Source organism: Talpa occidentalis, unplaced genomic scaffold (assembly GCF_014898055.3).
Source record: "Talpa occidentalis isolate TD23 unplaced genomic scaffold, MPIMG_talOcc4v2.1 talOcc4.13, whole genome shotgun sequence".
Lineage (NCBI taxonomy): Eukaryota > Metazoa > Chordata > Mammalia > Eulipotyphla > Talpidae > Talpa > Talpa occidentalis.
Window position 1 is genome coordinate 76327486 of NW_023601322.1, and position 24921 is coordinate 76352406.

At 37.1% G+C, this 24921-nt stretch overlaps 1 protein-coding gene and 1 long non-coding RNA gene across 2 annotated transcripts in view; one reads left to right on the plus strand and one right to left on the minus strand.

Moving 5' to 3' along the window:
• CHSY3 (chondroitin sulfate synthase 3) overlaps positions 1-24921 on the minus strand; it is a 226857-nt gene that overhangs the window by 176049 nt on the left and 25887 nt on the right. The gene's annotated exons all lie outside the window — the stretch shown is intronic.
• The window catches only part of LOC129145637 (uncharacterized), a 64917-nt gene that overhangs the window by 17365 nt on the left and 22631 nt on the right, over positions 1-24921 (plus strand). The window contains exon 2 of the long non-coding RNA XR_008551483.1: positions 20274-20400. This is a non-coding gene — a long non-coding RNA (uncharacterized LOC129145637). The remainder of the gene's footprint in view (positions 1-20273; positions 20401-24921) is intronic.

The following is a 24921-nucleotide window of genomic DNA, read 5'->3' on the forward strand; positions in this document are numbered from 1 at the left end:
CACACTAAGCACTAAGAAATGACACATTGATTGTTGCCATTCACCAAATATAACATCCTGTTATGCCCAAGGCACTGACTGGATAATTCCCAAACATAAACTTATTTGTATGAACAGATTAAATATAAGAAAAATAGTCCAAACTTTAGCTTTAAGCACATAAACACTCCTTGAACAACAGCTGTTATTTTCCAACCATTTGGTATTTCTAATACTTTAAAGAACATTTTTTCTTTCACAGCCTATAATACAAATTCAGAATAACATCCAGAATAAGGCATGTTGTCAAAAAGGTTGGGATGACCCTTTACATCTTTGCAAGTATATAGATATCTTCTCCTGCCCCCCACCCCACTCAACAAAATATGCTTCTGATGGATAGAATCCAGAATTCATGGAACATGAGAAGAACTGGTCAACTATTCCTCATCAAATAAGAATTTAAGACCCTGACCTCACTAGCTTAAATGTTTTTTTGCCTATATATTTCATAAGAGACAGTTGATGAACTAGTATAAAATTGATTAGTATTAATATGAGATAATATCTCTACATTTCCTTCTTATATCTGCAAAGAATAATTACTGAAGAAGAAAACATTTGGAAAATGTGGAAAGACAACTACCATTTATCAATCATATGTAAGAAATTAATAACCTCCCATTATGTCAGTTTTCTGTTTTTGAAACCTATCAATTGTCTTGTTTCAATGAAACAAGGTACATGAAAAATTTTTTCAGCTATTCTCAGAAGTATTGTATGAATGCAAAAGGTGTTTAAGTGGAACAACCTCAAGGCATACTGCAGGACCAAAATAGCACATAATAACTGAACTAGAGGGCTTCACAATGAAAAATACTTATAATATTTGTTTGTTTGCCTTAACTGACAAACTTAGTAGATTTATGATGAGCTGCATCTCAAACAAATTATATTGTAGATCAGTGTAACTTAGAAAATCTTCAATAAGATGAAAGAACACATAATGGTGTCATAGATTTAAAAGCTGGCTGTTAACGTACTAAATGTTAGAGTCCCCTCAAACCTATATGTTGAAGCCAATACAAAGGTATTTGAAGGCAGGGCCTTTGGGAGGTAATGAGGTCACACGGGAATAGCTCTTGAGATGAAATTAGTGCCCTCGTAGGATTTGCTATAGGAGATCATCTGCAAGCCAGGAAGGGTTCTCACCAGAAACCAAGGTGAGAAACTGCCCCTTTATCTTGGGACTTCTAGCCTCCAGAACTGTGAGAAATAAATTTCTCTTTTTAAAGTCCTCAATCTGAAGTATTTTGTTTTGGAAGCCCAAGCTGACTAAGAAAATAATTGGCAAAATCCTTGCAAAATATCTAACCAAATGCTGCTTATTTTACAGATGATGAATCTAAGCATTAAGTGGTAATATAATTTGCCCAAGGTCAAATGCACTATTTATCAGAAGTTGATCTGAAAACCATATTTCTGGCACCTATTTCAGAGCTTTTTCTATGAAATAACATTAACCCAACACAACACCGTTGCCTATTCTCTTGCCTCTTACTCCTGAAATGCAAACTTCTCTGAGATCCAAATCTCTGCTAATACTCATATCAAGGAAATTCAAACCAATGTTGGAATTTGTAATATCAAAAAATTAAAAGGAAAATAAATAAAGTATATGGGGGGGTTGGAGGCATGAAGCAGTGTCATCTGTCTTAGCTATACATTTTTTTTTTTAAGATTTATGTTTTTATTTATAGAAGCACTATGTACAGTCATAAGCGCAGGAGGGTGAGAGAATTCACCAGAGCCAGAGTAGGGAGCAGAACAGACAGACTGACGAAATACACTGCTGAGGGGAGCAGCGGGCTACAGGAGAGGTTTGCGCACCATGTGGGACCCTCACCCGATGGCCGGCGATCGAACTGGCGCTGCAGAGGCCGTGGGCAGCCTCGCAACCCAGCATTCAACCTCTGCGCCACTGGGGAGGCCCCAGCTATACATTTCTTTTGTACAACCTCTGTAAGTATATAGTCTTGAGCTAATGATAACAATACTACAAACACCATGGACACAGGAATGGTGGACTGCATTAGCCAATCACCTACAGAGGTGACACAGAAGGTTCTATTCACTCTTCTTGATCATTCTATAACCAAGTCGTTCAGAAAGCTTGCACTAGCTTCCCAGTCTACTCAAAGGAAAAACAAGATCCTTACAATGGATTCCAAGCCTACAATGATCAGCTCCTACTCCAGTATTTCATTGACTTTATACCAGTATTCTTAATCTATTCTCATGCCTCTTTTACCTCAGTGGAATTGCTAGGTATTTGAAAACACAGAGGATGTTGTCACTTCAGAGCCTTTTTATACTTTCTTCCTAGAACATTCTTTCTTTTGATAGGCACATCCTCCAAGTCCCTTCTTACATGTTACCTGAGAGAGTGCTCTCTTGATTTTTCTTTATAGAATTTGTTATAGAACAATTAATTTGTTGGTTTGTTGCCTATCTTCCTAAACTAAAAGGTAAATTCCAAGAGGGCTAGGATTTGTTATTTTTCAACTTGAAATCCCTAGTGCCTAAAAGTCATATAATGGGCACTCAGTTTTGAACAAATCACTTTATATACAATGTTCTTAATAGATTTATGAAAATGTCACATTAAAATTAAATTTTAGAAGACAATGACAATAGCCTATCTTATGTTCTGGCTGCAAAGGGATTGGTTCCAAAGTATTAGCATTTGACTGCTCCTCCAAGACCACTTCATTAACTCATACATTCATGTATACAAAAGTTAATATATACCTGTGAGGCCCCAGATAGATGTGGATACAAGTACTAGAGATACAGCACTGAACAAGCAGATTTCTAAAAAAAATTCTCCTGTCTATAAATTTGCTAAAAGAATAGTCACAATCTCAGTCACTTAAATCTTTGATGAGATGAGAACTATTACTTTTAACTAAAAAGATACAGTTGCAGTAGAAATAGATCTTTTATAAATAGGTCCTCACAGGTTTGGGACCTGGCACCCTGACAGTTTCTATCTCCTACAGTCCATCCCACACACACACCTCTTGCCACTTTGCTGCCTCCAGCATTGGTGTCTATGTTTTGTGTGTGTGGCGGGGGGGACCCTCACCGGCGGCCAGGGAAAGAACCGGCGCTGCGGAGACTGCGGGCAGCCTTGCAGCCCAGCACGCAACCACTGCACCACCAGGGGAGGCCCGGTGTCTTATGTTTTAACCTGCGGCCAAGAAAATCCTCAAAGGCTAGCGCCCTGATGGCAAAGTAAAAGGTTTATCTTTTAGTCCCTGATGCTGTTGACAGGGATTATCACAGTTCATTGTTTTAAACTGGTAATAGACACTAACATAACCTTCTCATGGACTCTTAAATATGTTTTTCATTTTAAAAAAATGAAAGTTTAAATTGGTAGAAATGAAAGGCTATCAATGTTGCAACCTATATTCATGGATGTAGACTAAACATATTTCAATAAGATATCCATGTTTGAATGATAGAAAACACATGGGGAGAGAAAAGAAAGATCAAGACTCTTTTATGTTTCCAGTCACAGCTCCAAAAGTGAAAAAAGGGGGGAAAAAGAAATGTTTACACTGTGAGAAGCTTCATAGCTCAAGAGTTTGTACAGGGAGAACTAAAGACTCCGCATTAATTTGAATTTTAAACACACCAGAGTTACTAACAGCCTGTCTTATGTCAGCAATTAAGATTATTTCTAAAATAATTAAAATTCTATACATATTATTTGCTATACACAGCGGGGGAAATCATCCTGAATAATTCAATCCTACACTGTTAAATAGTGGCTGTTAAAATAAAGGATGTTGAAGACTATTTCCAGGTGGGAATCCCAAACAGAAAAAGGCACAAGATATTGGCAGAGAGGGGCAAAGAGCTATCACAGTCCTCCAAGCTACATAAGGATGCCTGGTTGGATTATACTAGCCCCAGATTCAGGGAAAGTTGTAACTATCTGTTTCTCTTTGGTAGCCCACCAACACATTGTTACCTATTATCAAGTTAGGCAAGAGCATGATGGGGGGGACAGGAGAGTCTAGATCAGAAGTAGTAAGAATTCCACCTTGTTCAAGGGCACACCCGCTCTCCTACATAAATGCACTTTTTCAGTCAACTAAATGCACTTGCAGTCAATCTCTCTGGGACCTCATGGCCAGCGATATATCAGAGTCTCTTTTCTGTGAGCAACTTTCAGTCCACATAAAAAGCCTAGCTCCTGAGGATGCAGTAGGACCATTAACTCATTCCCATACAGCAGAGTTCCCTTTTGCCCAAAAAGTGGGCTTAAATGGGAGATCACCCCCCATCCACCCACCTATTCCTGATTGGCACAAACCTCCTTAGAAGTAAGGGTGGAAAAGTGAGCATCACAAATCAAAACTTTTTCATCATAAGTGAATTATGGAATATATACGTGCACATGAAGACTTTTCAAAAATGACCTCAGGTTATATAGAACCCAGGATCAACTGAACCAATACTGTAGGAAAAAACTGGAATGAAAAATGCATATTTTCTGAGTCAGATAGCATCAGAAACATTCAGATGATGACTAAGGGCAAGTAACACCCAGCAGAAGGTTGCAGACACTGTTCAGTACTGCTCTGGGCTTCATCCCAAACACAACTAAAAATAGGCCAATTTAACTGCTAAATAGAGGGCCGCATTGTGAAAACCAGCTGAAAATTGACTCCTCAATGTCATCTGCTCGTTATTTTCCCACTACATCACACTTCACTAATATGTTAATAGTACACACTGTGATCAGAATAGTGTTGAATTTTATGCTAACCCCAGGAGGGGCAGCACAAGAGTCAGATGTGGCTGGCTGCTCCACCAGTATCACCGGGAAGTTATAACTTTTCTTTTAGCTTCCTGGTATATACAAAATCGAAAACCAGTGTTGTGCCTACCTTAAGAACTAAGTGAGCTACCAACCCAGACAGTAGGTGAAAATAGATTCATAAACATTAAAGTGCTATAGAGATGCAAGTTTTTTTTGTAAAAACTATAATCCACCTTCCTAGCCTGAAAAATAAAATAAGATCATATTTTTCTCTAATAAAAGAATTCTAGTGCTTGGCTCAGCACAGAAGTCATCTTTCTCCATTTCACCATAGTTTTGCCAGACTGATTATAAGTAACAGTAAATTCTGGTCATCCTGACTTCATCATTGAAGCTGGAGCCCTGGCAGCCACCTTGAGTTTCCTAGAAACCACCTTGAGGTTAGCAGAACTCCAGAAGCAAAACATGCAACAGATGCCCACCTGAAACTAGCCAAAACTTAAGTCACAATCCGCGTGTTGTAATCTCTCATTGATTCAATCAACCCTCCCAGGTAAGTCGTCTTTTACTGCTCGAGTTATTTTTTGAGTACAACCCTTGAAGACAGAATTCTGTCTTTGTGTTAATATAGGCAAAAAAGAGCTAGAGTTTGGACACTTAACATCATCATCAAAGAGGAGAAGTCAGGATTCCTTTGCTTGACCAGAGAAGCAGGCATGGTTGGAGAAAGAAAGCAGGGAGAGTAAGGGCAATCTGCAAATGCAGGCAAGGTCAGTCCAAGCATGATCTCACAGGCTACAGAAAGAGGTTTGGTCTTTGTTATGGGAAGTGACTACAGAGGTTTACACAGAATGACAGGTCATATTTATATTCAGAGAAGATAAATGCAGTTTCAAATTGGAGAACAGTGTTGAAGAATTTGGAAGCTCATGTAATCTCTTTGGTAACAGATAATACTAGCCTAGATGGATATGGAAAGAAGTAGCTATACTAGAGACCTTTAGCAAGCAATACCACTAAAACTTGGGGGCGTTTTGAATTTAGGGAGTGAGAAAAGAGACTTCATGAATGACTCATGTTTCTCAAGTGTAATTGGCTGAGAGTAGTGTCATATTTTGAGCTCAGGGGACCAAAGCAGGCGATGGTAGTAAATGTCATGGATTCAGTCATGGAGGTGTTGAATCTGAATCTTGATTGGAAGATTCCTTTGAGTTGGAACAGCTGTTATGGGAGAAAGAAGAGAGTAGTTGATAATGGGAATTTTTCTGAGAGATTTGGGGATAGTAGCAATAAGATCAGATGCAATGTAGGGATGGGTATGAGATGAATAGGCCCCCCTCTTAAATAACTGAGCAAGAAGTTGAAAGTCTGGTTGCAAATAAAGATAGCTTCCTGGTTTTGGCTGAGAGAAAATTAATTTCTGCACAGTGATTTTACTTTCTTTCAGATGGAAGAAACAGGATCATCTGTAGAGAGGGACAAGGGAAATAAGAAGACAAACTTTAGAATCAACCCTTGAAAGCTTGTCATAGATCTGCAGCTTTCAGAGGAGAAGGGTTGAGAAACAGGTGGTGGGGGAAGCACAGTGGACTATGGTGGAGGACTGGGGTGCTTCAGTGGTGGGAGTGCTACTGTGACTACACCTGAAGGAGGAAATTCTACACTGTCAAAACACTAGCAGTGCCATAAAATAATGCTACTTCAGTAACAATTAATTAAAATAAATTTTAAACAAGTCTTGAAAAATTTAAAAAGCTAAGTATATTGACCAGAGAAATAATGTACGGTTATACAAGTTGATATTAGGTTGTGCTTTTATAAAAAAAAGTTTAAGCTTAAGGGAAGTTATGGTATAGAGGAAAGTGTTACTAACCTATAAACCATTGATGTGAAGCTATAGCTATATAGCTGAAGATACAGATAGCTATTTATCTGTATCTTACCTTATACATGTGATATATGTCAAGTATATATGATAAGAAAGGAAGGAATGCAAAAAAGAGATAATGGAGGGGAAAGTAGGGATTAGTTCAATGATTATGAAGAAAGAATCAAAACTGTGATCAGAGAAGAGGCTTTTGGAGATAGTGTTTAAAATTAGGGACACAGGGAATGAGTTAAATCTTTGTGCCTCCAAGAAAAATTTCCAGAGCTAAGTGTATATTGTGTACAGTGTGTTCAGATATTAGATGAAAAGGTGATCATAACCGGCCATTGTTCCTTAAAAAGAGTAAGTAAATGATTTAAAATTTATTCTCAAATGAAAGAGTACAACTTGGAAAGTTCAGACAATTCTAAGGGATAATTTCCTCTGTATTGCTTTGCTTTCAAGTGAAAGAACTGAAAGAGATAAAAGGCTGGTGTGTACACATTTGTTATTCTTTCTCAATTCAAACCCTTTTATCACTATTACACACCTCCTCTCCTTTCACTGACTTTATGTATTACGATTAGGGAAGAAAGCATTTTGAGCAACTTTGGCAATGTCAGAAGACCTAAATTTAAAGTGGGAAGGAAGGAAGCAATTACCCCTTTTGGTGTATTCCATGCATTAGCTGTAATTTCCATTGCCCATTTTCTGAAACTCATGTCTGCACCATTTATGGTGAAAAGCAAGTCAGACTTGCCGCAATCAACCAAACATTCCAATTCTAGTCTAGCTGGGAACAATTTCAACTCAGAACATGCTGTGGAAATTTTCTACTGGTTTGAGCATTTCCACTGGTAGATACAGTAGTCAGAGTAGCTTAGAAAATAAGTCATAATTTGATGAGTGAAGCATGTGCACATATGTGGTATGAAAATGTACCTCCAGAGTTATAAATATGTAAACTACTGACAAAATAATGAAAATAAAAAAGTTTTAAGGTAAAAAAATTATAATTCAATAACTCAGAATGCTATACAAAAAGTAAGATTATTGCATGGGTGGTTTATAAAACTCTTCTCTATTTGGATGCTAATGTTGGGAGTAGGGTAAATATAAAATATTCCATAAAAAATAGTACTCAGCAATCAACAAAGACAAAATTATGCCATTTGTAGCAACATGGATGGAACTGGAAGGGATTACCCTAAGGGAAGTCTACCAGAAGGAGAAAGATAAATACTGTATGGCTTCACTTATATGTGGAATATAGAGAAGTCAAACAAAGGATCAGACAAAAAACAAACTTTAAAACTTAACCCTGAATGCTGACCATAGATATAAGGAATCCAAGCGGGGGAGGGAAGAGGAAGAAAGAAAACAGGATGGGGAAGAGCACAATGGAATATAGTAGAGGACTATGGGTGCTTTGGTGGTAGGAAATCTATGGTGACCACACCTGGGGGACAAATCCTATATTGTGAAAAAACAAACAAGGATGTAAAATAAAGGTACATCATCAGTTAAAAAAACAACATAAAAATCTATTAAATTTCATGAAAAGTAAAAACTAATTTATTTCTTAAACAGTGAAAGACTGTACATTTATTATTTGTTATTAAAAGATAAATGTTTGGTACAACTGATTTATTAAATTTTACCAAATTATCAGAGATTATTATATTGAGAGTTTTAAATATTATAACAAGGAAACCTAACTAAAACCATAGTTGGAGCTAAATTCCTTTGTTTATAATTTCCATTTGTAATATATACTCAGGTAAAATGTCCAAATCCTTTCTCAAAACCATTCCATAAAAAAAAAATTATACCAGTCCTTGATTTTTTATTTAAAAATATATAAAGTAAAATCCCAACATTAATGATCATTTTAGATGATCGGAAAATAAAACTTTTGAATACTATTTTCTACCGTGTTATTTTGGTTAAAAAATCTTCAACAATTCAGCAAGTTCAGGAAATGAAACCATATTCACTCATGTATTCAGCTATATGTAGTGACTGTCTGCTGTACACCAAACTACCGGTCCTTCTATGGACTAAGTCCAGTGGAGAAACAGACCTGTAAAGCCAGCAAAGACAGTATAAGGGCTGTGCTCGAAAGATGTACTGGGCAATTTAGGAATGGAGGAAAACTGAGCATATGAGATCCGTGTTTCCAGAAAAGCCATTTTAACTTAATCAAATGGTCGTCTTCAGTCTTAAAATCAATTTAGCCTGTTCAGAATTCTCAGGATTGTGGATTTTCTGTTTGAACAATATAATCAGCATCAGAAATTCTTACCACAACTCAACTCTGTGGCAATGAATTAATAAGATGTCAGAGAAGTTTGAAAGTGTTGTTAAGAAGATGAAAGGGCCTCGCTGGTGGCACAAGGGGTTAAGGCACAGTGCTATGAAGCTGTCCACAGCCTCTGCAGCATGAGTTCAATCCCTGGCCAGCCAGGGAACAACCCACATGGTGCAGCAGACCTCTCCTGTCTCACCCGCTACTCCCCTCAGCAGTGTATTTCAGTCTGCCTGTTCTGCTCCCCACTCTGTCTGTGGTGGATCCTCTCACCTTCTGCTCCTTTGGCCTGTACCCCAGTTCTTGGATGCATATATAAATAAATATTTTTAAAAAAAAGATAAAAAAGAGATATATAGAAAAACAATAACAGAAAGAATTGTACCTTAAAGTACAACAAAATATGCGCACAAAAGAAAATTGATTACAGGAAATTTTTAAATTTATTAAGGCATATAAGTCTAAAATTATTATTTGTGGGAACTATATGTATAATCTTGCTTCTTTAGCTGCATATTCAACTGAAGAACAATGTTCACAACTATTCCACCTCATAAATATGTTTATTGTTATTTTCCCCTATTTAACAACATTGAAACTGACACATCTCACATTATTTTACATGCAAATTAGGAGTTTCTTTGCTCTACTAAGTTATAATAAGTATGAATGTGGAAAAAGTAGAGAAGAGAGAATTCCAGTTCAAAGTTATTATTCATAACATCCAAAGTTTTTTTTTTAAAGATTTATTTATTTATGCATACAAGAGCTGGGGCACAGGCCAGAGATGCAGGGGTGAGAGGATTCACCAGAGACAGAGTGGGGAGCAGAACAGGCAGACTAACTGAAACACACTGCTGAGGGGAGCAGCAGGCAAGACAGGAGAGATCTGCTTCGCCATGGGGGTTGCTCCCTCGGGCGGGGGATTGAACTCGCGCTGCAGAGGCCTTGGATTGCCTCATAGTGCGGTGCTTACCCCTTTGCGCCACCAGGAGGCCCCTCATAACATCCAAAGTTTAAGATGCAAACTATCAGCCAAAATACAAACTATAATCCCAGGGACAAATCTGGAAAATATGAAAGAAAAGCATGAAAATATAGCAATATACTGAATATATAAATGTAATTTTTTTTTTGCTTTGAAGCAAGTAACACGTTATTATTGGAAAATGTGATGAGATCAACATTGTTCCAGTCATTTGACCATATCATTTACGTGCCTAAAGGCAATACTATCGAAGAAATACAAGAAGTTAATTAAAAATTAAAATCATGTTCACAAGATTAAAATATCCATTAGTATTAGCTCCCAAATTAGCATAAGAAGCAAAATATGGTAAATATCATGAGAAAGAGAATAAAGATGTGGGTATGCAAATGGACTAGAGAGAACACATTCAGTTGGGGTTTATCCAAGACTTCATTCAGAGAGCACAATTTGCAAGCTGAACGCTGGACATTGAATAGGGCTTTGCTATGTTTGGCTAACAAACTAGAGTAATAACTCATTTATTTAGGTTAGTGGGCAAATATTGTCTGGTATTTTATTCCTCCAGGAATTAATCTTTATAAATTTTGCCTATTTCAATAATAATCTAAAAGAAATTACTTCTGTAGTTACTTAAAAGGAAGGTAATAAGCACAGTTGAACTTGGAGATTGTATGACCTAATAGTCATGTATGGCACCATTTTCTTTTTATTATTGATCTTCAGCAGACCATATACTTCCATCTATATTGCTTTTCTTTTTTCTTTTTTTTAAATTTCTTATATTGTTGTTCATTTTTGTACAACATTTGATTTCTCTGCTCAGGTGTAATCCCTATAATTATCCCATCACCATATCACCATAGTCCCTTGTGCTCTTCCCTCCCATATTTTGACCTGCTCCCCTGATGAATGCCTCAGATCTATAGTTTGCCTAAAAGTTTTACCTTTTTCCTTTCTATACCATTCTGTGGGTATAGAAACAAAAAAGAACTCTGTTAGAAAAATGGGCAAAAACAGAAATGAATGAAGTCCTATATAAATGATAAGAAAGAAGTTCATGATTTTTCTCTAAGGTACTTTGGAATCACAAAATATCTCCTTTTGCTTACTTTCAATCCTGCTTTGTGGGTCCAAGATAACTGACTCTTAACTTGTTAATAAATAGGATTTCCCTGAATTTATAACCAGCAATAAAATGGAATTTAATGGATAATAATAATATTCACCAGAAGTATATGTTCCAAAAATTTTAAGGTAACCTAGGACAGTTTTCTAGTGCAGGCTTGGGGGTCATCCACTTGACTGCAGCTTGCCTACCCACTCAGTCTAAGCAATACTTTTCTGTCACATCATCTCCCTCATACATATAATTCCCAATCAGATACACCACTACAGAGAAAAGCCCAGCAGGAAACTGGCCTAGTTATACAACATTAGAAGAAATCCACATTGCCTAATTAGAATAATCAACCAAAGCTTTCATTCAAATGTGGGCATACAACCAAGAATCACCAGATTTCCAAGGAAAATCAACAACATGAGCAAGAAAAAAAAAAGCCAGAAAAAAAGCATTAAATAAAACTGTGGAAGGAAAACACACAAACTTAGAACAATAAAGTATGCAAGAAGGCTATCATACCCATAAAAGTAACTACATGCTCTAAGAAATAAAAAAAAGCAATTAAAAGCAATTAAAAACATTTAGAAAGTTAAAAGATAATCAATTTAAACATCAGTAGCAAAAAAAAAATCAAATTCTTGGGAATAAACCTAACAAAAGAGGTAAAGGACCTATACAAAGAAAACTATAAAACACTGTTAAAAGAAATAGAAGAAGACACAAAAAGGGCCTCCCTGGTGGCGCAGTGGTTGAGCAATGGGCTGCAAAGCTGCCCGCAGCCTCTGCAGTGCCAGTTTGATCCCCGGCTGCCAGCAAGGGTCCTACATGGCGCGCTGACCCCTCCTGCCGTGCCTGCTGCTCCCCTCAGCAGTGTACTTTATCAGTCTGTCTGTTCTGCTCCCCGCTCTGGCTCTGGTGAATTCTCTCACCCTCCCGCACTTCTGACAGTACCTAGTGCTTGTATAAATAAATAAATATTAAAAAAAAAAAAAGAAATGGAAAGATATCCCCTGTTCATGGATTGGAAGAATTAACATTATCAAAATGGCCATCCTACCAAAAGCAATTTACAGATTCAATGCTATTCCAATAAAAATTTCAGTGACATTCTTCAAAGAAATAGAACAAATATTGATGAAATTCATATGGAGCCACCAAAAACCCCGAATAGCCAAAGCTCTCCTGAAAAAAATAGAAGGGAACGGATACATCACACTCCCAGATTTGAAACTATGCTATATAACCATAATAATCAAAACTGAATGGTATTGGAACAAGAACAGACACACGGACCAATGGAACCGAGTAGAAAATCCAGAAATAAACCCACAGATTTACAGTCAACTAGTCTTTGACAAAGGAACAAAGAATATGCAATGGAGCAAAGAAAGTTTGTTCAAAAACTGGGTCGCTACATGCAAAAGAATGAAACTTGACAGGAATTTAGAAAACCTAAATAAGGGACCAGGAAAAGACTAATTAATACAAAGTAAAAATCAAAATCAACAAGCAACTATAAACCAGAGACACACTGCAGGGGGGCGGGGGAGGGAGAGGAAGGATTAGGGTCAAAATAAGGGGAGGGGCAATTGTATGGGGAATATAACCAAAATGAAAATGCATACATTGTGCAAAAATGAAAAATGATGTAAGAATTATATAAAATAAAATATTAAAAAAAAAGAATGAAGCTTGACTACTACCTCATAGCATGCACAAAAACTAACTCAGAATGGATTAAAGAACTAGGTATAAGACCTGAAACCATAAAATATATAGAAGGAAATATAGGTGAAACACTACATGACATGCACCTCAAAAACATCTTTATAGACTCATCACCCAAAGCAGTGATAGTGAAAGCAAAGACAAACAGCTGGGACTACATCAAATTAAAGAGCTGCACAGCAAAAGAGACAATAACCAAAGCAAAAAGAAACTCCAATGACTGGGAGAAAATTTTTGCACACAACACTAATGATAAAGGACTGATCACAAAAATCTACAAAGAGCTGATCAAATTCAACAAAAACAAATAAAATAATCCAGTCAAAAAATGGGCAGAAGAGCTAAAAAGAAACTTCTCCAAAGAGGAAATGCAAATGGCCAACAGGCATATGGAAAAATGTTCAACATTACTGTAATCAGGGAAATGCAGATCAAAACAACAATTAGATACCATCTTACACTAGTGAGAATGGCACATATTAAAAAAAAAAAACTAGCAACAACATATGTTGGCGAGGATGTGGAGAAAAAGGAACTCTCCTACATTTCTAGTGGGAGTGCAAACAGGACCAACCACTATGGAAAGCTGTGTGGAGATTCCTCAACCTACTAAAGATAGAACTTCCATATGATCCAGCAATTCCATTCCTAGATATTTACTCAAAGGACACAGAAACATTAATTCCAAAGGGCACCTGCACCCCTACATTTATAGTAGCACTATTTACAATAGATAAGCTATGGAAACAACCCAAATGCCCAAAAATAGATGACTAATAAGCATGAATTTCAGAACAGGCATAGAAATAAGGAAAATCAAAATGGAGAGAAAAAAAATGTATTGAAAAATTAAGGGGGGGGGGGAGATCCCAAATATAAAGGGTTCAAGCATTTATAATGAAATGAATATGAATCTATAACACCTGGACACAAATCATGAAATTTTAAACATTGGGAAGAGAACCCTTTCTACCTCCTTTGGACATGGGGTGTAAGGAACTAATGCTATTCAAATCATCAGGCAGCCATGATGTCAGACCACAGTTGAGCAAATTGCAATTACCTTCAAATTCTGAAGGAAAATTTTTAATCTAATATTCTCTACCAAATCAAAATATTAATTGTGAAAGAAGAATAAAGATTTTTTTCAGACTTCCAATAATTGATTCACTTCATCTGCCTCATACTTTTATCTGTCTGTCAAACATTTCAAAATGTTTTTTAGTGAACAAAGGAAAGGAGTAAGGGGAGAGGGAGGAAAAAACTTTTTAAGCAAGTAAAAGGAGATGATATCCAGGGAAGGATGAAAGGAGGTTTCATGGTAAGAGCTGTGCAGCCAGTTTGGAGAAAAACAGATCCAGATTTGAGCAAGAGGATGGAGTGTTCTAGAAGAGGTCTCCAGAGATAAGGGGATTCTTAGTTTTGATATAATCTGATTAAAATCCATGTAAGTAAAAAGCAATATTTGAAAATTATGATTCCAAAACATCATCATTTAAAAACATTAATCCGCACTTTTTTTGATTTTTTTTTATACAAGAACCGGGGTACAGGCCAGATATGTGGGAGGGTGAGAGGATTCACCAGAAACAGGCAGGGAACAGAACAGGCAGACTGACTGAAATACACTGCTGAGGGGAGCAGCGGGCAAGACAGGAGAGGTCTGCCGCACCATGTGGGTTTCTCCCTAGCCAGCCGTGATCGAACCCACGCTGCAGAGGCTGCGAACAGCTTCACAGTGTGGGCTCAACTGCCTGCGCCACCAGGGAGGCCCAGAATATATGCATTTCTGTTGTGATTGCAGCACTATTTACAATATCTAAGCTTTGGATACAACCTAGTTGTCCAAAAACAAATGAGCAGATTAAGAAGATGTGGTGTGTACACACAATTGAATAATACTCAGTTATAAAAAAGTGATAAATTACTTTATTATAATTTCAATGGGCAACTATAAACCGGAGACATTCTGCAGGAGTGGAGAAGGAAGTAGGATCAAAACAGAGGTGGGAAGAGCACAAGGGACCATGGTGATGATTCACAGGCAAATGGGTGGTGAGAATTTCACAGGGAGTATAACTGAGATGAAAATGCATACATTGTACAAACATGAAAAATGATGCAAAAATATGTAAAATAAAATAATTTTGAAAAGATCAATTATTTGCATTTGTGACAACATGGATGGAGCTGGAAGGAATTAGGCCAAGCAAAACTAGTCAGAAGGAGAAACACAAATACTAGATGGTTTCACAGATATGTGTGATGTAGAGAAACAAAACCAAGAGGCAGTAATGCCAAAGCAGGAACAAACCCCAGAATGTAAACTGAAGGGGAGTGGGGATTATGGTGGAGTATGGGTGTTTTGGTGGTGGATACGGTATAGTTACAATTCCTGAAGGGAGAGGTCCAATACCTCTAAATCACAATGTTGTAAACCTATGTTAGCTCAATTTGAAAAACATTCCCACCCCCATACAGAATGTTGTTTCTTATTATTTTGCTATTATTATTTATCAGTGTATGTTTTCTATCATTTTATAAGTATTAGCACTATTATATAGTGGTATAAGGTATTATAATAGTATTACTACTATTATACCCTGAAGAAAACTTTCCTATACATTGGGAAAATGATAAAGTTATTGCCTAATAAAACCTAAATATCATCATGAAAAAATAAATAAATAAAATTTATTCAAATAAATAAGGACAGTATACAATTTTTAGTCACTCTTATTTGTTCATTTATTAAAAACTCAAAGGAATACTTTGAGGCATTTTAAAAATCTAAATCAGAAAACTGTCAGAATATAAGAAAAAATACTATTAAAATATGGAAAGTTCAACAAAATCTAGAACATATTGATTAGGGGTTAACTGGCTGACATTTAAGGTGACAATGATAATTAATTTTCAGTTATAAAAATTATAAAAGGCTATTTATTGGAAAATGAAACCCTTATAGACATTTTAAATATCCAAAAAGTCCAAATTTTCTAAAGTATAACTTTTATAATACTTATGAAAATCACTTTAGTATCCAGTGTTCTGTAATACAGTTTTTCCTAGGAACTAGTTATATAATAGACATCATAATTTTAATATGATATACATAGTAACAGTAATGTAATGGTTGGTATATCTGAGTGTATTTGGCCAAAAATATCAAGATAGTGTCATAAAGAAGTACTTGGCATCAATATAACCTGTACAAAAATGCTTCTCAGTACAATTCTCCAAAATACACAACTGTGCTATCATTTCCTTTTAACTGAAAATCACAGAGAATTGGATGTTTGAGGAATCAGGTTCAATTCTGCTTTTCTATGTTGAAGTTATTTAAAGCAAAAAAGCTTGGCAGTGATAATAATATTCACCTTGCAGGGCTTGATGGTTAAATGAAATCATATATTTCAAAACCCAGTCCAGTGCCTGGCATTTTGTCAACATTACAAGTTACTTTTCCTCCCTTTCTTTCTCAGTGCTTATCCTACCTGTATTGGTGTTTCCAAGGCAACTACTCAGCATGCCAAGTGCTTTCCCAAAGAATGCAAATGATATCTCACAATCAGAACTAATGCAGAAATAAAACACTCTTGTAAGAAACAAACTATGTAAATCCCATAAAGAAGAAATTGCAGAATTTAAAGAACAAAGAGCATTTTCATTACAGGCATTTGTTAGAGAATGTGTCTCATCAAATATATTTGAAGAGAGATTTTTTTAAATATAAGGGGGGACATGTGGAATATCAGAGAGGCAAATTACAAAAGGAGGGCAATTAGAATAGATTTTAGGAAAGGGAAAAACAATCAAAAATATATAAATGATAGAAGGACTGGAACTTACAAAACAGAAAAGTAGCTATTAGTAGACTATGACATAAGTAGCAGTTTAAGTTCCAAGCTTTTTTCAAGTATTGTAAAGCAAAATTGATACAATTCTTTTTAAAAATAGTACTACTTATATAGATATTTGAATATGTACTTCAATTATATATCAATAAAAACACACTAGGGGCCTCCCTTGTGGCGCAGGTGGTTGAGTGCAGTGCTGTGGAGCTGTCCGCAGCCTCTGTAGTGCTGGTTTGATCCCGGCCCACCTCGGAGATACCCTCATGGTGAGGCAGACCTCTCCTGTCTTGCCCCCTACTCCTCTCAGCAGTGTATTTCAGTCAATCTGCCTGTTCTGTTCCCCGCCTGTCTCTGGTGAATCCTCTCACCCTCCCACGCATCTGGCCTTTACCCCAGTTCTTGTATGCATTAATAAATAAATTTTTTATTTTTATTTTTGAGCATTTTTATTTTATTTTATATATTTTTACATCATTTTTCATTTTTGCACAATGTATGCATTTTCATCTTGGTTATAACCCCCATACAATTTCCACCCTCCTTGTTTTGATCCTACTCCCTATCCCCCCAACAGTAGTGTGTCTCTGGTTTATAGTTGCTTGTTGATTTGAATAAATAAATATTTTTTAAAAAAAACCACACTAGTCTTAGAAGATCTTAACAGATCTTAAACATCTTCCAGAAGTATTCATGGTACAATGATCATGTTTTGTTTTATCTGTTTATAATTGCTTTTTCTACTAGATACTGCTCACCTCTCCTATCAGCAAACTACAGGTCAGCAGGATAGGAGCTTGTTGATTGCTCCAAGAGCTGCATACATTCTTTCCACTTTCACTCAATACAGGTATTTTAGACTCCACCCTTCATCCAACATCAGTCAAGAAAAAAACTCTTCCTTAAATCCTTCTCTGCTGCTTTATTTCTTTGTCTTTTGTGTCCTCCCTGAATGTTTATAGGTTCTATAGCCTAGACCAATTGTGAAATTTACCTTGAAGTTTATTATGCTATTGTTTGTCTTCATAGATGATGTCCCTCATCTTAGGCAGAGTATATAATTTCTTTTGGAGAGTCCCCAGTCATTAAAAATGTCTCTTAGTAATGTAAAGATTAAAAACATTTAAGAACAAATGGTAATTTATAGACAATAATCACTTTGTTAATCAAAACAGATAATCAAAAACTTTATATGCCTGCCAACAGCTGCCTTTTAATTTATCTTTGGATAGCACATATTTTAAGAAAATGCAAATTACAAACTCAAGTATTGTATAGATGGCTAGTGGTTTAGACTGATGGTGTTCTAAGTATATGGCTCCCCAGAATTTCTTTAGGGTTTACATGAAAAGACATTGGGTGAGTGCTCATCTGGTAGGGCTGGGTCTCCTCCTAGCCCTACCAGAGCTGTATGTTTTACAGACAAATCACCAGAAGGAAGGGTGATGGTTTAGCTGTTATCATCTGCTGATGATAACAAAATTATACAAAATTAATAAATTTGATAAAATTGATGAGGTTTTATTTATTTTTTTAAAGATTTATTTATTTATGCATACAAGAGCTGGGGTACAGGCCAGAGATATGAGGGGTGAGAGGATTCACCAGAGACAGAGTGGGGAACAGAACAGGCAGATCTACTGAAATACACTGCTGAGGGGAGCAGCAGGTGAGAAAGGAGAGGTCTGCCATGCTATGTGGGTTGCTCACTGGTGGGCCAGAGATCAAACGTGTTGCAGAGGCTGCAGATTGCTTCATAGTGCGGTGCTTAACCCCTTATGCCACCAGGGAGGCCCATGATGAGATTTTAAGAATATTCTTAGAATACTATGTCTGTGTGTGCACTCGTTTAACAATTTTTTTTTTTAATAGAGGCATGTTTTTATTTATTTATTTATTATATTTGTTTTGTTTTTTGTTTATACATGCACTGGGTACAGTCAGAAGCGCGGGAGGGTGAGAGAATTCACCAGAGCCAGAGCGGGGAGCAGAGCAGGCAGAAGGGCTGAAGTACACTGCTGAGGGGAGCAGCGGGTGGCAGAAGAGGTCTGCGCACCATGTGGGATCCTCCTCCGGTGGCCGGGGAGCAGCCGGGGATTGAACCGGCGCCGCAGAGGCCGCGGGCAGCTTCGCAACCCAGCGCTCAACCGCTGCGCCACCGGGGAGGCCCTAACAATTTTTTTTTAAAGATTTTTATTTATTTATTTACACAAGAACCAGGGTACAGGCCAGATTCGCAGGAGGGTGAGAGGATTCACCAGAGACAGAGCAGGGAACAGAACAGGCAGACTGACTGAAATACACTGGTGAGGGGAGCAGCGGGTGAGCCAGGAGGGTCTGCCACGCCATGTGGGACCCTCGCTGGCCGGCCGGGATTGAACCGGCACTGCAGAGGCTGCAGACAGCTTCACAGCACTGTGCTCAACTGCCTGCACCACGAGGGGAGGCCCAGTTTAACAATTTTTGAATGGAGATATTTTTTAAAAATTATTCTCAAGATTTTCCATGGTACTCTAATGTATCTGGAGAAATCCTTTCTGGAAATATGCTTACTTTCAGAAATGCCCTATCCTCAAAATTATCCTTTAGAAGCAGCTTTAATTTAAGTAATGAAAATTTCTAGAACTGTCTATATTTTCTGAAATAAAACAAAAAATCACTTCAACCATGCTATTTAATATCATCCCACACACTTAAAGACAAAAGAAATACCTGGTGAACAAAAAAGGGATATTCATAAAGGTGAAACACTCAGCCCAGTATACCCATTGTATTTCACTGAGTCAGGCTGTCCTTCTCTGATGCTATTCCAGTTACTGCTAAGTGTGGGAAGACTGTTAAAAATAACTTTTGTGGCTAGAATAATATTTTTATAGTTTCACTTCTCTCAAAGTCATCTTTTTTTCTCTGAGAGAGTCAGGCCCTCTCACATCTACACAGATACACACACACACACACACACACACACACACACACACACACACACACAGTACTAGCCAATTGAAAGAATTTTAAAGAAAACTTACTGGCAAAGCTTGGGAGCTGGTGTTTAATACCAGCATAATTTTCCTTAAAAAGAAAAGAAACTAAATCAAAAAACCCGCAAGCATTTTTATATGCCCTGCCATCTGCAAGGTATTACATTAAATACCAAGGAAGATTAAAAAAAAAAAAATAACCATCTTGTCTCTCCCACTATCCAAAATGAAAAATTTGAATCTCTTACCTCACTTCTTTCTTATATCCTTAACAAATAGCAGAGTTTCTCAAATTTTCCCAAGCAGAAGTACTTTTTAATGGCAAAAGAGATGAAATACATAGCCTCACAGATTAATGATATAAACTTAATCCTTAAAAATAATTTCCTTTGTGTTTTGTGTTGAAACATGGAAATTCCCATCAATCGGGCATTTAAATTTATTCCTTAACATGGTCTTATTTATTTCATTATAACATTTTGCCCTGAAAACTTGAAGCAAAGCTGATACTTCAGGAAGCTGTGCCATATTTATCTTGTGGTTTTTCTTGCATTGCCCAGACCAATTTGAAAAGAACAGACAAGCGATTTTTGTTTTTTGTTTTCTCCCAGCAGTCACATGTGCCATGTTTCACATTCTGCCTGTTCCCCAGAGTCTCCCAGTGCCCATCTTCGCCGACAAAACCCAAGGCAGTGGCTCACAGAAGGCTTCATGGACTGTGGATATTGGAGTAATCAGGTATTTAAATAGACATCTGTTTTTACTGAAGCGCAACTGGTCCAACCTGTGGGCTCATTTTATTTTAATTTCCAATTCAGTTAATTACAGTAATCAAATTCAAAGAAGTAAAAAGAAAATAACAGATCTCCCACCTTGGAATATTAGTGTACTAAAATTATCATTTAACATCAGCATTTGCTAAGAAAATGACAAAATAAACCTTGCTGTATCATTTGGTTTTTAACCAAAAAGCTATTGTACTTCTGAAGGGTACAGAAAAAGAAGACTTTTATTTTACTTTGTTACCCTTATCAGCTTGCATATTTCTTTAGAAGGAACATTATGTTCTTTAGAAGAAACATGCATTACTTTTGTAATTTAAAATACAGGATAAAAGCTATATAACTTAGAATTTTCATCCCTAAGTACAATATTTTTTTTCATGTAACATTTAAAAGTATATTGATCTAAAAAAATAGATCAAACATATACAGTATATGCTCTAGCCAGCAGTTCAAAATACTAAATCCAATTCACTGAGGTTCTTTACCATATACAATGTATAACATCATCTTCACATATAGCTTCTAATGTTGTTTAAGCCAATTAAAATGGAGCTGTTTCTTGCTATATTACATTACCAATCTAGAATGACTAGTCTCTTTCCTCCACCTTCCAGCAAACTGCCATGCATGGGTATTCAGATTCACTTATCTTAGCCCAAGAAAGGAGACTTCTGGGTTAGAACTTTAGTCTCCTCCCTCAGATTAATTAAGCTGGCTTCTTTCGAAGCATACAGGAAGAGATGTTGTAGACTTAGAGCTGAAGTGCAGGGGAAATGATCACGCTATGTCTGTGACTTTCCAAGTGGAATCTCTAAGTTTGATAAGAATCCCTGAAGAGTTATCACTAGAAAAGAGAGGTAACACTGAATAATGGAAATATATTTATAGAAAACAACTTTACTTTTACTTTCATGCATGTGCATTCCCCAGCTCTGTGCAACAAGGCACAACTTGCTTAACATTATCCAAAAAATGGGGTCATTTCTGATCTATATAAAAGTTATCATTTCAAGTGCTAGGAATGAGTTCAGTTATAAAGAGTCAAAGACTCAATACATCTTAAGTAATTCAGTGATCAGAAATTCATCTCACATTTATAGTAAATAAAGGATTCAGTTTGCTTTAAAAAAAAAAAAAGCCTAGCAAGATACCACCCCCACATTCCTTTAGACCTAGAAAATAGATTTGGACCTAATGCATGTAAGACCATGAGAATATATTCCCCTCAAGGTCTAAGGAAACCTAAAATAAGAAGATAAAGCATTTCTATTTAGTGTGATCTTTAAAGAAGTATTTTGTTGAATTTATAATTTGATTAATGTAACTACTTAGAATCTAAGATATCATGATCATAGTTTCTTTAATAGTTCTATAACTCAGATAACAGAAAATGACACCTTGTGAAATGGGAATAATATCTGCCACACTCATATGAAATAAAAGTCAGAATTTAAGATATGCTTGGTCTTAATATCTACAGGCTGTAAAGTACCATACATATAGATAAGAATGTATTTCAAGTCTCCATTTAGCAGTCAGAACCACGGGAGGGTGAGAGAGGTGAGAAAATTCACCAGAGCCAGAGCAGGGAACAGAACAGGCAGACTGACGAAATACACTGCAGAGGGGAGCAGCGGGCAGCAGGAGAGGTCTGAGTGCCATGTGAGACCCTCGCTGGCGGCCAGGGATCGAACCGGTGCTGCAGAGGCTGCGGGCAGCTTCACAGCCCAGTGCTCAACCACTGTGCCACCATGGAAGGCCCTGTCTTTATTTTTTATTTGAAAATTTTTCTATATGATAACCTGCCACATTTCAACTAGCAGTAAGGAGGCTTGGTTTTTAATCCAATGAAATGTGACTTAGCATTGTACATTACTGTTTGGAGAGAAAAATTCAAGGTATGTAACATGGGTTTGACTTTTCTTTTTCAAATTATGAGTGGAGATAATATCTGAAGCTATGTGCAAAACAGTGCTTAGAGGAAATAATTAAAAAATATAAATTCCCATTCAAGTATTATAAAATTGGAGTCTTAAAAAGTCCTATTAAAAATTCTTTTTACAAGAGATTGGACCAATGAGTACAGTCTAGTGATCACTGTGACTTGAAGCTCCACAAAATTACTAAAGCATGGTATCTCATCTTAAAGAGCTTACGTTTAAGGGGCAAGAGAGAAATAAAAAAAGAATAAAAATCAGAATAAGAGAACTCCAAATGAAAATCATGTTTCTTCCTAGGGTTTAAAAAAAAAGAAGACTGGGCCTCCCCAGTGGCGCAGTGGTTGAGTGCTGGGTTGCAAAGCTGCCGGCAGCCTCTGCAGCACTGGTTCGATCCCTGGCTGCTGGCAAGGGTCCCACTTGGCGCGCAGACCTCTCCTGCTGCCCGCTGCTCCCCTCAGCAGTGTACTTCATCAGTCTGCCTGTTCTGCTCTCCGCTCTGGCTCTGGTGAATTCTCTCACCCTCCCGCACTTCTGACTGTACCCAGTGCTTGTATAAATAAATAAATAAATCTTTAAAAAAAAAAAAAAGAAGAAGAAGACTTTGTAGAAGATGTAGCTATTGAGGTCAGTCCACATTAAGGGAAGAGGAAAAAAATTCAGATCCAGGGAACAATGTGACTCCCCAGGGAGTTCCCTTCTTGGGGAGCAATATGAGAAATACTTTGATGTTAGAAAAGTTTCTAACTTTTCTGGGGTGCTAGAAGGTGAGGGAGAGTCTATGATCAGAATGCAGGGTATATAGGGGCAACAAAGGACGCTATGAAGCTTGCAGTTGAAGACCCTGAATACCATATACACATTAACTGTTTTCTGGATTCTTATCATCTATATTTTATTCTTATGTTTGAGGAATCTCCCACCTTATGTCAGTCAAAGAAACAAAAATAAATAAAACATAGTAATGTTTACAATCTTCCCTATAGCTAAGGTGAAGATTTCTGAGCTGGAACCTCCCTATCAGCCCCACCTGATTCAGGAAGCTAGTGACAATAAAGAAGCATAAACAGTCCGTGGCTTTTCCTGCAAGCGTGGTGACTGCTAAGGCAGCTACATCTACTCTCTCTTTTTTTTTTTTAAGATTTATTTATTCATACAAGAATTAGGGTACAGGCCAGAGGTGCGGGAGGTGAGAGGACTCACCAGAGACAGAGTGGGGAACAGAACAGGCAGACTGACTGAAGTACACTGCTGAAGGGAGCAGCGGGCGAGCCAGGAGAGGTTTTCTGCGCCATGTGGCTTGCTCCCTGGCTGGCCAGGGATTCAACTCGTGCTGCAGAGGCTGTGAACAGCTTCACAGCACTGCGCTTAACCCTCTGCGCCACCAGGGAGGCCCTGCATCTGCTTTCTTGTGGCAGCAGGGGCAGTATTTCAGGGTCAGTGCATGATGACTGCAGTCTTGTGTATGCTTAGCAATGGTGGTACCTGACATTACACCAGGTAGCAACCATGGCATAATTCTGGGCCCTGTTCTTGACAACCTGGCCTCAATCTGGTACTCATGACTTGCCAGAATTCCATAAATTACCCAAGATCCTTTAATAAATCACCTTCTGTATGAAGGGGTACTTCCTTAAGCCAAAGTGGTACTTTTGCTTTCAACCAAGAATCCTGACTGATAAGCTATGCAGAAGTGCTTGACCTTCATTTTGTAGGATATGTAGATCCACAAATCAAGTAGAGGCAAATTAATTTTCTCCAAATGAGGACTTAATTTAGAAGTGTTATTTTTTATATCCTCTAATTAATTTTATAGTGTTGAGCACATTTTATAGATTTCAACACATTGCATAGACACGTATTATTTAATTAATGGTTTCAGACAATATGAATATAAGTTATTGTTTAATTCGTACTTTGCTGAAGGTTTGAACTCCTGGTTTAATTTTTTAAACTTTCTACTATTTTTTGCCAAAAATTGTTTTCTGAATCAACAACTAAAATGTTGCCTCCAGCCCCATTTCTGGATCTATCTGGTCAGAAGTTGTTCAGTCTGCAGCAGTCAGGTTTAGAAAAGCATCGAACAGGCCACTTTCCTATACCAGCTCTGCAGATGAATACTGTCCAAACAGTGGTTCGTGATTTATGAGCTATATAAGTCAACACCTAAATGTGGCAATTTCAGTTTCAAGTTTGAGAGCTATAAATGTGTTCTAACACATTTTAAAATGCAGTATTTCCATGTGATTGACAAAAAATTTAGTAAACGATAAAAAAAATCCCCATCTCACATCTAAGTACAATTTTAGATTTTTGTTTTTCATCCATTCTTCCCTTGTATTCAAGCAATCCTGTTCATGGAGACTTCCCCTTTGTTATCCTTGTTGTGGATGAATGAACTCTGAAAATGCAAACTGTGCCAATGAATATTTTGTCCAAATGATAGATTGTCAAGAACCAATCTTTTAATTGGATGAATGACAGAGCAGCCACAAGAATAATGTCTGTCCTTCTTTATTTGGCAGAAGAAAATCAGT